The sequence below is a fragment of the Mytilus californianus genome, unplaced genomic scaffold, assembly GCF_021869535.1.
Source record: "Mytilus californianus isolate M0D057914Y unplaced genomic scaffold, xbMytCali1.0.p SCAF_6, whole genome shotgun sequence".
Lineage (NCBI taxonomy): Eukaryota > Metazoa > Mollusca > Bivalvia > Mytilida > Mytilidae > Mytilus > Mytilus californianus.
In genome coordinates, this window is record NW_026262712.1 from 50,464,401 (window position 1) to 50,474,840 (window position 10,440).

The 10,440-nt window shown below is 32.1% G+C and overlaps 1 long non-coding RNA gene across 1 annotated transcript; it reads left to right on the top strand.

Moving 5' to 3' along the window:
• Positions 1 to 445: 445 nt before the first annotated feature.
• LOC127705987 (uncharacterized) lies at positions 446 to 4,639 on the top strand. The gene is made up of 3 exons (XR_007984138.1): positions 446 to 833; positions 3,128 to 3,214; positions 4,560 to 4,639. It is a non-coding gene; the product is annotated as an uncharacterized LOC127705987 (long non-coding RNA).
• The last annotated feature ends 5,801 nt before the right edge of the window (positions 4,640 to 10,440 follow it).

The following is a 10,440-nucleotide window of genomic DNA, read 5'->3' on the forward strand; positions in this document are numbered from 1 at the left end:
TACCTCGGGGGGGGGGGGGTTGCACTTCAATATTTAATTGATAGGGGGTGTCGGCTGGGGTTCTGTTACCCCACCCTTTTCATATAATTTAGATCTCAAAAATGTATACCTTTTCATATATTGCGTGGGTAAAATTGAAACCTTTTCCCATATTGATTGGGTTTCGTGGGGTGTGTTGGAAAAGTGGAATATTTAAGGCTAAGATTCTGTGTGTAATGTTTACTTACGGCGAGACTTTTGGCTGTGAAAAAAATGACAGGGCTTTTCATATACAAGTAATTGGAACTTTATCGACCTTATCATATATTTCTGATAGTTTTCCCCTGCACCTATTCCCATATTTTCAAGCAGGAAAAAGTGACCTATTCCAGCGGCACGTCCTATCATCTTGTATATAGGAAGTGCCCCCCCCCCCCCCCCCCCCTCCCCGAGTAAAATCCACAAATGTATAATACCTTAATTCAGGAGCACAGTCTCTCTTTACCGTAAATAACTTCGAGATTAATATGTAAGTTTACTTTGCTAATCGATGTTCCTGTAATTCAGATTTATATTTATTTGTGAGACCCCCGTCACTATTTATATTCACTCAAAGAAAGGGGTTCTCCGTTACTGGGAAAATCTTATCTGATTCAGGATCAATTTATCGGTTACACTCCCCTATCACCAGTGATTCTTTGTTGTAAGCTGACATTCTGAAAAAAGGTATACTGTTGACTATCAATTTGCACGATTAGTTACAGATGTCGACTCGGACTACTGCAAAAGACAATAATTCAGTTCACTGATTTAGATTGAATAGTGGTTCGGTTAATCCCCTCTTCCCCAAACAAGTAAGAATTAGGTTACATCTTTTGGTAGTCCAAATAATTATGACGTCTTGCAAGGCTATTTTAATTTTTTTTTCTATCTATCTATCTTCATATTTCCGCACTCAGTCACAACTTTGACTATTACGTGCCCAGAAAAAAGTTAAAATAGCCTTGCAAGACGTCATTATTATTTGGACTAATCTTTTGGCAAATATGGTCGTACCACAGGGGTTTGTTACAATTTACCGGGTTTTCTATCCTTACGAATCCTGAAAAACTAACCAGGCCAGGTGATAAAAGATCTGTCTCCCCTTTTTATCCCACCAGAATATCAAAAGGTTGTCTCCTTACACCTACATGACAAAAATATATACAAATATGGTATCATGACAAAGTCAGAATGTGACGGCTCTTCAACAGAAACTAAAGACGTAGAAGTTAACAACTATATAGGTCACCGTACAGATTTCAACAATGGGCTAAAAAGGCAAACTGCGTAATAAGCTACAAAAGGCCAAAATAGATAGACAATATCTGACAAGGGTAGAAATGTCCAGAATGTGGAAAAAAAATCTACTGTCCATTTTAGATCTTGGGTAAACTCCTTATATTATACTGCCTGGTCTGGTGGTAGCGTGTTCACCTCAAGTGCAGAAGGTTGTTTATTTTGAACCCAACCAGGTAAAACCAAAGACTTTAAAGTTCACTTGGTATTTGCTGCTTCTCCCTTAAGCACGCTGTATTATTAAGGTGTAAGAGCAAATGCTGGTTTGTTCAGAGTCAGAATAATGTGTCAAGGTAAGGTGACATGTCTCTCAGAGAACTAGTGTAAGAGATAAATTAGTCCTGGTAAAAATAATGAAAATTGTCTGGTCAGACAAATATAACTAGTATTAAAAGTCCATGGAGACAGAATTTACTAGTATATTTAGTCCGATGTCAGTAATTTATGTCCCCAGACTAATTTTCCTAGTCCATGACATCACTATTCCGAGGTAAAAATGTCCAGTTTTTCTAATACTGTATGCATCATGTCAAGTATATTTGGTGTATGAAAATTTTTAAGGATGTATGTTTGTCTGGCATGTTTTATTCAACCTTGACCTCATTTTTATGGTTCATTGCTCAATGTTATTTTTTTTTGTTTGTTTTTTGGTCACTTTTTCTATTTCCTTATTTTCAAATTAGCAAATCCCCAAGGGTGACTGGGGAATAGAAGTATGGTCACCATTGGTCTTCCTCCGACCGGCGGTAAAACCCTCGTCAAAGTGGGGCGTCCGTTTGGCTGTGCGGGATGTACAAATTTGCAGCCACGTCCGGTCAGAATGGGGACGTTAAATCCGATGCCTCGTGTAAAGAGAGTGCCACGCTCTTTGCACGTTAAGAACCCTTGCAACAACTCTTTGAGGGGTCCGTAGGTGACCTGTTGCAAGGCTAAATTTCTGTCCCTATCCAATATACCCTCATTTCCCTTGGCAGTCTAAATTTCTCCGACCTCAATCCCAGACGTCTCTATTACAGAACCTACCTATTGCATTTATTGTTAATTTGTTCTCGTCCTGAATATGCATGAAATATTTGCCACTGGACGTTAAGCAACCAACAATCAATCAATCAAATTAGCAATAGGTCAACTATATTTGGTGTATTGAATGATTGTAAGGTGCATATGTCTGACTGAGAAGTTTCATCTTACATGTGTACCTTGACTTTATTTTCATAGTACATTGGACAATGTTTAGTTTTTGTGGTTTGATCTATTTTTCGGATACTGTTAGCAATAAGGCCCCTATATTTGGTGAATGGAATGATTGTAAGATGCACATGTCTGTCTGGCATGTTTTATATGACCTTGACCTCATTTTCATGGTTCATTGGTCAATGAAAAGTTTGCATTGTTTTGTCAGTTTATCATATGCTTTAAGCAACAGGTAAATTATATTTGGTGGATGTAACGATTGTAAGGTATGCATGTCTGTCTGGCAGATTCATATAACCATGACCGCATTTTATGGTTCTTTGGTCAATGCTAAGTTTTCTTGTTTTTTTCATTTTATCAGATATTATAAGCATATGTCTACTTGTTGGTGTATAGAATGACTGCAAGGTGTCATATAAAAATAACAAGATGTCTGTCTGCCAAGGTTAATATTGCTGTGACCTCATTTTCATAGAATATTGATAATATTAAACAGCAAAAATGATGAGCAAGACAAGATATACAAATGATCCAAAATTGTCAGTTGCCTACTAGTACTAATTATGTGATAGTAGTTATTGTCATTAAATGATAATGTTTACTCTTTTATGTGTAGGGCAAGGACATTAAAGATAAAGGGAAACTATAAACAAAAGAAATTATCAACAAAAATAGATTTACAGACGTCAACAAAGCCTAAATGGTAAGTCCACTTCTATAAAAGTTATTGCCCTTGAATAATGATTATTATGAAAATAAGATGTGGTATGATAAATAAGAAAACTATCCACCAGAGTTCAATTAAGTGGATGTAAGCAATGCAATTACTTATTAGAGGCCAATGATGACCTGTAAATAATGAGAAAACCCATACCCTATATATGATATAGTCATCTATAAAAGACACCACAAACAAAATTTGGAACAAAACATCAATTCAAACTTCCAATATACCAGACTAATTTATAAATAAAAACAAGTTATGAAAAAACAAATATGACGGACTTGAACCAACATCAACCACTAAACTATGTACAGGCTCCTGATTTTGGACAGGCAAAATATGGCAGGGTTGATATAAAGATAAGAAGTGGTATGATTGCCATTGAGACTTTTCTCCAATAGAGATCAAATCACATTAAATTTAACAAAATTAGTTCACTGTACAGCCTTCGACAATGAGCAAACCCTATACTGCATAGTAATCTATAAAAGGCCATGAAATAACAAATGTAAAACAATTTAAAAAGGGCATGGTGTCTATCCATCCTAAACATGCTTGGGGGAAACACCACAAAGGCGAAAGCTAAGTGCCTGATTTTTGCACAAAACAAAAAATAAAAAACAAATATGATATATAGCAACAATTGACAACCACTGAATAACCGGCCCCTGACTTGGGACAGCCACTTACAAAATGTGGCATGGTTTAACATGTTTGCTGGCGCCAAATCCTCCTCTAATTAAGGACAGTGGTGTAAGTGTCAGTTCATTTAAATATAAAAACTATAAATCAGTTGAAAAGGGCTATTTTCTGCTCTTTGGTCAGGTTCTTTTGATACATTCCTGTTTTCATTTTCAATTTTATTAACTCATTAGAATGCAACAAAGCAGAAAAACAGCTACCAAAAACACAGACTGGATGTGGCTGGAAATTTATTCTTTCCCTTTAACAAAAAAGACTCAACATACAGATCTATTAGTACTGACAGTTACTGACAGCTAATTCAAAGCAAATATCAACTAATAAAATAAACATTTTGTGAGCACCCAACCCACCCCTAACCTGGGACAGTGGTTTTAATAACAGCACAACATTTGAACAAACTGTAAACATTTGTTGCAATTGGCTTAACTCAAAAGACTGCAACAAGGCACAAAAAACAACTAATATGAAAACCATAGACACAAAGCACTGAAATAAGAGTTCTTACAATTTTAAATATTCAAATGAAAGTTTTATCAAAATGTACATAAACATGATAAAATAGCCATTTTATTGCTGTATTTCTCTTCATTTATAATTTTTGAGTTTTGTGTATTTGTAGGTCAGACATCTTGGTTTTCATGATCATCATTCAACAAGTCAATACTGAACAGAAAACTTAAAGTTGATATTTTTCTTCATAGTGTGACTTTTTTTATTAATTTGAAATGGAATGTGTTTTTTTCCTACATAAGAAAGAGGAAATTTCATCATAATGACTATAAGCAAAAAGGCGTCATATCATCATGATCATAGATGCACAAGAACTTTATCATGTAAATGCAACAACGTAATTATCAATTGAAAGAAGGGAGGAATGAAAAAATATATTAGTATTTTGTTGTCCAAATGAACTTGCTTTGTCCACTCATTTAAATCGCTCCATCCAATAAAGATGTACGGTGGAAGATTTTTGAAGAACAGATTGCAAAAGAGGTTTTGTCTTAGAATTGTAGGAATATTCTAGTGGATGAAATAATTTATTACTTGACTCTTATATAGTGGACTGAATAATTGTACATAGCAAGCTGAAACAAGAAAAACTAAAACTTAACAGGAAAAGTGTTTATTTTATAAATTTGCAAATATAAATGTAATATTATGAACACCACAAAGGTATAAGATTCAAATCGTTTGCATATTCATGTATTGCAATGGAACTATAACAAAGAAAACTTTAACTCATGAAAAGAGTAAATTATTAACTGTGCTTTGTCAATTTATTCAGTCAGAATATGAAATATTTTTTTCAGTTCTATTTTTCATAATAAAACAAACAAGAAAAGATTTCAAATCAATATTTTTTTCTTTTATTAAGACATGTCATCATTTTATTTCAGTTAAAGGATTTTATTTTTTGACTTTAAATAGTATTATACTTTCCAAAATAATAATAATCTTTATTGTCATATAAACAAATTAAAAACATGTTTGTGACAAAATGAAAAAAACCAAAATACACTCATACATGTCATATATATATTATAAACTTTTTACTACCAAACAGAATTCATTGTAACATACACATTACTGTATATTTACGGTCTCTAAAAACACCGCAAAGGACCTCCTTTGTGCACAAAGGACCACAAAGGAGTATGATAAGTGCACAAAGGACCTGAAATTGTTTATTAAATGGGGGGAAAGGCATTTCTCATGAAAAAAAATATTGTTTTTTATTAAAATAAGTGAGTTAAATCGGTATAAAGTTGAAGATTTACGAAACCGTGTTCCGTAACCGGTACGGATATGTATAAGAGTACGGCCATTTTCGATAAGATGTTAGTACACCTATAATTATATATTGAAAAGTATTGAGAAAACATGAACATATAAAAAAAGCCTGGACATTAAACCGGAGAGAAAAATTTAAGCTAACACTGTTTGTAAAGATTTCAATTTCACACAATTAATAAGTTATGTATAACGAGTACTTGATTGCGCTTGGGATGAACAAAGCGTTATATATTCTTACAGTTAATTATCAGTGTTCAAAGACCGTCTTTAAAAACAATAACATTGTTGAAAAAACAATTATATGTATTAATTTATTAAAAAAAACACACAAAAAAGACTTCAGACATATGCAAAATATACAAGTTTTCTAAATATAGATCTTACAAGCGGCGATCAAAGACGTCGTCTATTGAAGTTAAAAAAATGAGAAATATAAACCATTTTACTCAAAATCTTATCAGAAATAAAATAATATAAATAAGAGAGTTCTTCACTGAATCATTCAAAGCTATACAAATTCAACATGAATCACTCTCAATACAACTACGTGTCGAGTCTATCTAGACTTCAACAGGTATACTTTTTTCAAGTTTGTTTAAAATTATGTTTAATTTGAAAGCAATTTATAAATTTTAAATTAAATATTTTATTTTCATCAGCATTGCTTTAAGGAAACTGAACTCCTTCTTTTTTTTATCAATCATCTTAATATATGATGAATCTAATTAACAAGCTACTTAGCGTAGATGATTCTTTATACGGTATTTATTTCTTTTCGTATAATTATTTGAATAGTTAATATGCAAAATATCTACTTGCTATTGCAAGTGTTTCTTTTCAATTATTTGAAAAGTCTAAATTTTGATATTGCGAATGTTAAAATTTTCGAAATGATATATGAATTTGTCAATTATATATATTAAATATTTATGTGTGAATTTAGTTAACACATACATAGCAGAAAGTAAATTTCAGAAACTATTTGTTAAAATAATTAATTTCATTTCAATATCCATTTTTTATTTCAAATTTTGATTATCCATTAATCAGGCTAATAAAATACAAATAAATAAATTGAGAAGATGTATTATATGTCAGTAACAAGCAACCTAACGACACAAATAACCAAATGACAGCTCTACAGACTTTTTTTCACTGTGCTGAGTATACATTTTTTTTCTGATTAAGATTCGTCAAGTAAGAAAATTTCGGTAAATACTTTGTGTTTGTGCAGAATAAAATTTGATAAAACAAAGTATATATTGAAATTTCTGAAAAACGGATAGCAAAATTCAACTCCATTTGCTACTTTTAGAATTACTGCCATACCGTTCCCCTTGGTGCCTTTAGATTCTTTCCGTCATAGCAATTTAAGATTCGTCAAGTAAGAAAATTTCGGTAAATACTTTGTTTTTGTGCAGAATAAAATTTGATAAAAAAAAGTATATATTGAAATTTCTGAAAAACGGATTCAAAAATTCAACCCCATCCTATCTTTAGAATTACTCCCATACCGTTCCCTTTCGTCAAAGAAATCTATTGTTCGTCAAGTAAGAAACACGTTTTCGTTATGGCAATTAAAGATTTTCTCCTATACCATTTTTTATGCGTCATGTTCAAGACCAGTGACAGATATTTCAGACATTTTCAGACCAATTGACGTATACGAAATATAAGAAGCCGGACAGATTACTCTGCACAAAGCACATAACAGACAATGTGACAAATTACATAAAAAACAAGCTGCCTCTAACAACTTATCAAAGATCGCAGATTATGTCCGACATTTTTAACGACAATGGCATAGCACTGAACTGGAAACCACATCAATTACCAGAACTTTTAGACAAAATATACAATGTGATACAACTTCATCACACAGATTTAAGACGCAGTATAGTTGGAAACGGCAATTATGAACTTTTCGGAAATTTCAAAAAACACAGAATACAACATTCCAAATGGCACAGTCTTACCCAAATTGAAAAAAGAAGTGCTTTACCGAAAGCTTGCCAGTGACAAAAAGTTTAGTGACAATATGTTAAGAGCAGCAAGTGGTTTTGCAATACCAAAAGTTAAACGTCTCGCCAAGAAGCCTGGTCAACGTCACCGGCCAAGGACAGCTGCAGTGAGGACAAAACCGAAATTTTAAATGTTATTGTTAAATCATATGTATTTATTTATCATGTTTATTTAATCTTATTAAATCATAATTGGAAATATAAAGTTTTGACTTTTTTTGTTATAATGCAAGTATTCTTACTTCACTTAAAAATATTATCATACGTATAAAGAAAACAAAGTGATGATATATGAGACAAAAAAAACCAACAACACATTGCTATCCTATATAATTTTCGAAGTTTTGGTAATGCTTTACCCTTGAAAAATTACAACAATAAGATACCAAGAATAATAATTGACGTTTTTATCAGTTATGTTACATTTTAACTATTTAAAAATTCAAATACATGAACTATCACTTAACCCGGATATAAAGTCGGTTCCAAACCGATACCGGTGAAAACTACAAATCGTACATTATTAAAATCATAATTTTTACTGAAATTGTTTGGTTTTTTTAACATTTTTCTTCATGAATTATAATATTTTTATGTTTTGAAATGAATTTCAGGTCCTTTGTGCTCTTATGAAACTCCTTTGTGGTCCTTTGTGCTCCTTTGTGCACAAAGGAGGTCCTTTGCGGTGTTTTTAGAGACCCGTATATTTATAATTTGAATTTCATAGGATTTTATTTTGTCCCATGGGATATTAAAAATCCCATGGGATAATTATAGTCCCATGGGATTTTTTTTGTCCCATGGGACAACAAATATCCCAGTGGACTACAATTATCCCATGGGACCCAAAAAAATCCTATGGGATTTAACCAAAATCCCATGGGATTTGCCTTATCCCATGGGATATTGAAAATCCCATGTTTTTCTAAATCAAATTACAGAATATATATAATAATAACAGTAGAAAAGCAATGAAATTATGGAATCCCATGTAATTCCGCACATTTTGGTTATATACACGACATTGTAGGTCTAAGGAGAGGCGGCGGCGGATTTGCAAATGAGTGTTTTGCAAATTAAAAGTGTCCAGTGTTATATGACTAATTTATTTGTAAAAATTATAAACATACACCCACATATTGGGTTTATATGTCACTTTCAAAATCACAAAAAGTGTTTCTTTTTCTCACGGAATTTCGAACAAAATTTAAAATTAGTAACACGAATTAATAATGAAAAAAAGGGATATAATAAATTAAATCTAAGATTGAATCAATGTCCAATTAAATGAATAAAAAAGTAAAATCACAAAAATATCGAACTCCGAGGAAAATTCAAAAAGGAAAGTCCCTAATCAAATGGCAAAATCAAAAGCTCAAACACATCAAACGAATGGATACCAACTGCCATATTTCTGACTTGGTACAGGCATTTTCTTATGTAGAAAATGGTGGATTAAACCTGGTTTTAAAGCTAGATAAACCTCTCACTTTTATGACATTCGCATTGACAATTCAATTATATTGACAACGATGTGTGAACAAAACAAACAGACATAATAGGTAAACATGTCAAAAATAGGGGTACAGCAGTCAACATTGTGTTATAATCTTAATCACTATTAAAACAAACAAATATGTAACAAGGAAGCACAAAATGGTATATAGACCAAGCAGATTAGCAAAAATTAAAAACAAGAATACACAAATTTACCTTAGTATAATACATGTAACACAATGACGAGATGTTTAAGTACAGAGCCACGTCATATATGTATCATAGAAACATAAAAAGGCATTGAAGACCTGTTGGTGACCTTCTGCTGTTGTCTGTTCTATGGTCGGGTTGTTGTCTCTTTGACACATTCCCCATTTCCATTCTCAATTTTATATAGACAAAACACATTAATCACATTTTAATATTATATGTACAGATGATGGCAGAACAAATTTATTTACTGCCAACTAAAATTATCGAAACTGAATTGGCAATTTACTGTTTATTAATATTTGCATGTATATAACACTAATTAAATCATCGGTGTCGGAGCTCTTTCATCGTAGCCAGCTTTCGAGAATATTTTGTCATCAAAAAGAGCACCTTTTCATCATACATGATCATTATTTCGTAATACATTGTTAGAAAATATGTTACTAAAAGTGCTCTCTGTCAAGTTATTGTATAACGGGCTGTTGAGTATAAAGTGACACTCAACCTCCGTTGAGTTGATATCACAAAATTGACATATTTCCATCTCTAGCCTCAAAGGAAGGATTTTACATATCAGTTGTGCTAGGAAAGACCATTCAGTTTTGTTCATACTAAATGATAATCGTTTTATCAAACGAGTTTTTCGATTTTTATTTAAATTTTCAATTTTACATAAGTTTCTAATCTGAAGTTCGCCTTCAATTTTACATAATTATGTTCTTAACTTTGGAGTTTTTTTAAAACTATTTTTCCATAAACAATGAAATAAGTCTTCCAAAATGGATTTGAATAAAGTCATACTAAGAACATTCTTGTTCTCACATTACACTATATCAAGTTTCGTGGGTTTGTCTTTGAAATCAGAATACCAATTATTTCTCCATCTCTTATAGTCATAATCAAAAGCTCTTTTGGTAATGCGATTATCATCAAATTTAACAAATATATTCCAGAGACGCACACTATAAGTCCAAA